At 37.8% G+C, this 7,402-nt stretch overlaps 1 long non-coding RNA gene across 2 annotated transcripts; it reads right to left on the bottom strand.

Moving 5' to 3' along the window:
* Positions 1–1,080: 1,080 nt before the first annotated feature.
* On the bottom strand, positions 1,081–5,295 carry LOC128430457 (uncharacterized). 2 transcript variants are annotated; one of them, XR_008334027.1, is made up of 4 exons: positions 5,045–5,295; positions 2,809–2,920; positions 2,555–2,717; positions 1,081–2,377 (listed from the first exon to the last, which is right to left on the bottom strand). It is a non-coding gene; the product is annotated as an uncharacterized LOC128430457 (long non-coding RNA). The 2 variants fall into 2 exon arrangements; XR_008334025.1 differs by lacking the exon at positions 5,045–5,295 and having other exon boundaries at positions 2,809–5,006.
* Between the last annotated feature and the right edge of the window lie 2,107 nt (positions 5,296–7,402).

Genomic DNA, 7,402 nt, shown 5'->3' with positions numbered 1-7,402 from the left:
AAATTACTTCACACGTCATTGGATCCTAACCTCCCCTCTGAGGTGTTATTTGTAAAAGAAGTTTGAAAGTGAATAGTTTCTTTATTTTTTGTAAGTGATCTCATTCACTGCAGCAATGTTCGAAGATATAATTAAAAACTATGAATTACTCGGCTCTGTAACTCCACTGTTTATGGAATCTGAACGTAATTTGCTATAAATTGTTTTATATCTTTTTCAATTAAAAGGTTCCTATGGAGCAGTTATGTCGCGCGAGCACAAATAAGCTATTTGTTTTAATGTTAATGATGAATTGTTTTAATAGTCTGGCTGTAATTCACCTCCTCACGTCAGCATCACCATTTACCATGTCCAAAATGTCTATACGCATGGGTCCGAGTTAGCCTGGAAGTGCGCATTCAATATAGTTTTTATAAATCCCATCGTTTGTGCGAGAAGTGGCGTACAAGTTACAGGCCCTATTTTGTGCGTATGCAACTGTTGTGCAATAGTAGTAGATTTGACGTTGGCAAATTATTAATAATCATGAAAAATTATTATTATTATTAAAATAAAAATTTATTTATTAAAAATAATTAAAAATTATAAAGCTATTAATTAAGAATAGTAAAATAATTAATTAGAAATGATACGGTTATCCATTAATAATAGTTAAATAATTAATGAAAACAATAAAATCATCAATTAAGAATAATACAATCTGTAATCTTTGCTTATCGTTGCGGGGCACCACCCTGTTTACAGGGACCAATGAGTCAATCTTTAAATATCAGTCTCAATTGATATACGTTATATTAATAGTCTTAATATTCAATATTAATGATTATATAATAAACAATGAAGGTTTTTAAGTTCGAGCACAGGCTATAGTAATCCAGCTGTATTCACATACATATGTACAAATAATCACAGAAATACAAATATTTTAATTACAAAAGTATTTATTAAAAGGGAAATAAAGTTAATGTCATTCAATGATTCTTCATTTAACAAACTCCAATATTTCAAAGATGACAACAGCAGCACTTATCACACATGTAATACTGAGTATCTATGTATGTGTGTGGTCGTGTGTGTCTGCCTGTCTGTGTGTCTGTGTCTCTGTGTGTGTGTGTGTGTGTGTGTGTGTGTGTGTGTGTGTGTAAGAAAGAGAAAGGGGAGTGGCTATGGCGTAATGACGAGATCACGTGGTGACGTCGTCTGGTCGAAATCAAGATGTTACGTTCAAGTAATCTCAAGATGGAGGTTTATGACCTCTGTGACGACATGAGGTCGAAGACAAGATGGCGGTCGGTCGCCAGTTACACAAAGGAATATTTCTAGACAAAGAGATTTCTTATCTCCTGGTTCTGGCGCCGAACGGCGTCGAGATGAATTTAGGCTCTTTTAGTCAAGATTTAGCTATGTAACATGAAATATGTAAGTGTAGGTCGGGACGTGTGTAAAAACAGGTTTGGGAGAAAAGAGAGAGAGAGAGGGAGAGATAGAGAGAGATCAGGAAAGCTCTCAAAACATCGTCAGAGACAAGGTTACAGAAACTTTACCACTCGGTACTCAAAATGGGAGTTGTGTACCGAACTTTTTATCGGCAAAGTCTCTGCAAACCCAGTTGGACGATAACAGTGCTGCCGGACTCTCCATAACGGCGCGAAGCACTTTAAAACATTTCAACACGGTACAAAGGAACCGGAAGTGACGTATCGTTTCGCTGCGTTCAAACACGGACTGAAAAATAGATCCGCAATCTTCAAACATACAATCAAATAAATGACACGCTAAATATAAATACTAGTCTCTGCCCAGACAATAAAGCCTCTTACTGTGACCTTCGCGGTGTTGCATGCGCGTCGCACAGATTTTTCCGGAAGTCCAGTGAATCTCTTGTTGTTGAACCTCAGGATGCGAGCACGAACGGGCGGATTCCTGGAAAACAATGAGTGAAGTCCTGGCCTCTTAAGCGGGGCTCCGGTGGGTCTCGTGGTTACAACGGAGCTTAGCGCTGGGCCGAATAGAGCTAATTTCTCTTGCTCTTAGAACGGAATTCAACTAACTGTGAATAATTTTATTTAATGAGGAAAAAAGCATGTTCAAACCAAAACTATACGGAAAATATAAAGTGTTTGTGGACTGAAGTTTTCTAAACCATTTGTTTCAGGGGATCAACATCACAAAGTAAAAAATTACCTTGCTTCTCCACAGCAAGTCTGAGTAACCATAATTATAGGTTATCTCCTCTCCTGGAACTATGTCCCGTATGGCAAAAAAACACAAATGGGGTTTCCCTTGCACAGTCAGGTACTTCATTTTCGCATTAGGGCTGATATGGTCATCATTTACTAGTCTTCCGAAAGATCCATCCTCTTTTGCTGCATCAACACTACAAAGAGACAAGTAACACTTAATTACAAATCTTTCAATTTATACACAAACATGAGTAGTATATATTAACCTGACTCAAGAGCCTTCTATCAATAATTTGTATATGTTCAGCACCAAAAGCAATGAGTCATGGAATTTGGATTTAGACGAGTTAGCACTGAAATAATATACTTACCACCACAGTTTACCACTAAAACGGAACTCGAACATGAACACCTTAAGGGTGTCATGGTATATTCTCTGTCTCCTTTCACATTCTTCGTTTGATATTAGGTCACCTCGATATTCGCAGAGAAAGTCGCCTTTTTCAAACAGAGCAGAGGTGAAGATACCACCACCTAGTTAATACACAAAACCAAACAATAAATAAATCTTTACCAAATAAGTGATAAAAAGTTAGGACACATTTAAGTTTAAGATTCAACTTACCTTTGAAAGCATTAATGTAATTGATGTCCAGTCCAAGTTTATCCCTTCCAGTGTGAGCAAAAATGTTTGCATCATCCGTTGGATTTATGCGCCTTCGCCTCTGCATGATTCACTGGCCAGTGTCAAAAGCCAGAGTAACATCATTAAAAGAAGATTGTTGTTAGGATTATTATGTACTAGAAGTCTAGTAATTTACATGTGGCATCTGAGCAGAAGCCATATTCTGAGCTCATAAATCAACATTCAAGTTTAAATTTAATACAAAGGACTTAATGCTTTACCGAAATTAATTTCTTTACATATGCCCAATAAAAGGTAGAAACCCATTTCTACAACAGAAATAGGCTGCACATGAACTAAATATTAACAGGAGGATGATGTCTCTTCTAGTGTAGAGCTGTGTTGGACCACAGACTGAACTCTCTACAATTTAATGTAACATAATCTCAGTGTACAGAGATTCTATAACTAGATCAGCTGCATTGAACCTCTTGTGGGATTGATGTCCCATCATTAGCATCCAGTAGGAACAGACACACAAATAAATGCAGTCTTTCATCTGCTTGAATGATCATCCTCAGTCTCTGTATCTCCTCCTCACTCACTGTCCTTGTCCTGCTTCTTCAAACAAGAACTTAACCTACATATATAATTTTACATTAACATTCAATTATATTTACAGCAGCATCCGGATGACTTGACTATTGTGCGATAGCACACTGCTGGGTTCACATTTCCGATCCAAGGTCCTTTATGACATTTACACGGACCATGGTTTGTGATGTTTTCACATCAGTGCTTCTGACATGTGATTAGTTTGTCATAATTTTGTTTTAATTCAAATAACAACCCAAAACAATAAACAGCTCAACCTGTTATCTACCAGATGCAAGATGTTCACTTAAAAATACTATATAAGACAACATGAGTGCTGTGAGTCTATCTCAGGGGGGAAAATGAAATGGAAATAAAACCTGCTGACATTTCATCCTTGCGTTCAGTTATGGAATAGTCAATAATCGACATGAACATTAAACAGCATTTTTAAATGGCACACACTGCACCAGATACTGTACCACAGCTTTGTTGCTCCTCACTATTGTACTTTACACTATCATAATAACGATAAAAGCCAAAAACCTCTGTGGAAACACTGATAGCTTACAGTTTTAAGCACATAAGATTTAACAAGCAGACCTAACAATACAAGTTAACAAGAACAGTGTAGCCACTAGCTTGTTTAAACAAACGACTCCCCATTACCTTAGTTGTTTTGAGCTGTTTTCAGCTCCCAAACACTGACCGGACCACTCTCTAACTGCTCAAAGCTTCTGTCCTCATCCCCACCACCTGTGCTCATTACTATCACCTGTTTGAAGGCACGCACGGACGGCTCAACGAGGTTGCATGAAAAGAAACTGCGGCTTGTATGGCTTGAAATGAACACGAATCAAACATCCTCACCTTCTCTAGTCCACAAAACAGCTGGTTACACGACACGAAGCACATTCCTCCAAAATACAAGACTGATCCTCTCCTGCCTGCTCTGAAGCTGCTGCAGCTAAGCACATACGATTTAACAAGCAGACCTAACAATACAAGTTAACAAGAACAGTATAGCCACTAGCTTGTTTAAACAAACAACTCCACATTACCTAAGTTGTTTTTAGCTGTTTTCAGCTCCCAAACACTGACCGGACCACTCTCTAACTGCTCAAAGCTTCTGTCCTCATCCCCACCACCTGTGCTCATAAATATCACCTGTTTGAAGGCACGCACGCACGGCTCAACGAGGGGGCGTGGCCGCTCCCGACACGGAGCTTCCACATGCATGAAAAGAAACTGCGGCTTGTATGGCTTAAAATGAACACGAATCAAACATCCTCACCTTCTCTAGTCCACAAAACAGCTGGTTACACGACACGAAGCACATTCCTCCAAAATACAAGACTGATCCTCTCCTGCCTGCTCTGAAGCTGCTGGAGCTGAGAGCTGGTAGCTGTTAGCTCTACTACTAGTGCAGCCTTGTGAAGGTAACACAGGCCTCAACAGCATGCATTAGCACTGCTGTAAAAACAACCTGATGCCAATATGCATTGAAGTTAAACTAACTTTATTTCCATTAAAATATGCATCAATAATAAAAAAAAAAAACTTAGACTTAATAAGTTATTGTTATGGTGTAAAATACTTCCACATGCAAATATATACTTTGTTTACAAGTTTTAATGCTTACCTGTATGTTTTAAATCCTATAGTGCTTCCATTGGTCACCAGCAGCTTCAAATGGGATTTAATGTTTAAAAGCCCAGTCGGGGCGGTCCTTGGAGCAAACTTCCTGTAGACGCCACCCACTTGTTCGAACCAACCAATCAGTGAAAAGGGTGGCAAAATCGAACCGTGTGTGTAGGAAATGTGTATGAAAGTGCAATATAAGCATAGCAGATAGGTTGCGCTATTCTATACACTGGGATACACCTAAAAACAGGTTTGTGGTAAAAAAGGACTTTGAACGAAAATGAGAGGATGTTCCTCAGACAGTCACAAATGCAAATAAATTGTTTGAAATCCAGGGACCTTGGCATAGTCCTCAAATTACCCTAAGGTCCGCGGATTGCTGGTGTGTAAATGGGCACACACACACACACACACACACACACACACACACACACACACACACACACACACACACACACACACACACACACACACACACACACACACACACACACACACACACACACACACACACACACACCTAGTTGTTCTTTGTGCCATGGTTATGCATTCAATGGTCATCATTTTATGATTAAAACAAAAATGGTAATATTTCCCACTGGCACTGTTCTGCTGTTTGTTTCAACATTTTCAGTGTGAAGTTTTTTGGCTGTTTCCTCTTGATAATGGTGTTGTTAAGATTGCTTGCTTATTCCTTTGTTTTCCACCAGAGCAATATATTATAGCAGTTTGCCAGCAATCTATTCCCATAAATCGCTAGCATACAAATGAATTAATCATCTATTATTGCAATTCCTAGGGATATGTTCACGTTATTATTGTTTGTTAATAAAACAGATTTTCAAACATGGTGTAATATATTTCTCTGGCCACCCATTATCCTTTACTCACCTCTGCTCACATCCTCTTCTTCTGTCTGGGCATAAAAGCTACTGTCTCACCACAGTTGCTCATGTCCGCTTCAGATTTTTGTGACTATATTTGACTGACCGTGACTCGTTTGATTTTTTTCTGCTGATGTGCTTTGACATTGCATGTTTATAAAAGAGTCACTGATACATAAGTAATAGCTTCAAATAATAAGCAACAAGTGTAGTCAGCACAAATATCCAGAGACCTTTATATAACAGACGTTAATGATGCAAAAATTATCATTCAAGCTAGTTCTAAAGATTAACTTTTTGAACAGGCAAAGGAAGAATCAACTACTGTTTAAACCAGTAAGAGAATGTGAGATGCTCTTATTTTCTTACTTTCTTTATCCTTAACTCTTTAGGCCACGTCTCTTTGAAAAGAATATGTGTATTGACATTTACTAATCCTGAGGCTTTCTTGTCTACCTGCTGACCACAGCTGAGAATGTACCAACTTAAACATTCCATGATCCTGACCAAAAATTGATTCGATTCAGAAAAATTGGCCATGTCAGTGAGATAAAGCACACAAAATCAGACCTTCTGTGCAACAACAGCTAAGCTGGTTTTCACAGGATGAAAAGTCAGATTATCTTTGCCTGAACAAAGTCCTATGTTCATTGTGAACTGAATCACAAAGCTAAAAGTAGATGATGCCGTGGTCTGTGACCTTATATTGATCATCATGTTTTCCATCGTTGCATTATGTCCGTTTGGACATTTTGGACATGGGGAGGAGAGTTTTTTTGTCTCTCCATGATATTCAAGACTTTTTGTACATCACTCTGGTTGTTTAGTAGCAGACTTTATCTTATTCACTCCTTCAATTTTGTACATATCTGTGCCAACAGCTTGGGCAAACAATGTCTTTTTTATTTGTAAAGACAATAACTTGCTTGCATATATAAATAAAACAAAATAATACACTTGTGTACTTTTTAATAATGGAATATTGTGAGTTTGACTTCATCTTTTCTTATGTGTGTTGTATTTATTGTTTTTATGTTTCTATGTTCATTGTATGCACCAATTACCAGAGCAAATTCCTTGTAGGTGTAAACCTACTTGGCAATAAACACTTTCTGATTCTGATTTCACTTAAAAGCACTGTCACACTGCTGATATCATGAATATTGAAAAAAAAAAAACATTATCTATGATAACATGCCAGCACAAATACTACAAGTTTAGAAGAATACGCACACACACACACATTGGTGAAAATCTCAAAAGTTGTAAATGGATTCTTCTTTGGCAAATACCCTTCCACCAAGTTTGAAGAAAAATGATTCGGTAGTTTATGTGTAACCCTGCTGACAACCAGAAAGACAAACATTAACGGAAACATAAACTCCTTGACCTAAATATAAATATCCTTAGTAGAGGTTTCTGACTTTCCTACAAAATAATCAAGTTGCAGGTGTAAGGGTATCCTTTTTACA

This window comes from Pleuronectes platessa, chromosome 3 (assembly GCF_947347685.1).
Source record: "Pleuronectes platessa chromosome 3, fPlePla1.1, whole genome shotgun sequence".
NCBI lineage: Eukaryota > Metazoa > Chordata > Actinopteri > Pleuronectiformes > Pleuronectidae > Pleuronectes > Pleuronectes platessa.
Note: the sequence above shows the minus strand (reverse complement) of the source record. Positions and strands in the feature narration are given on the sequence as shown.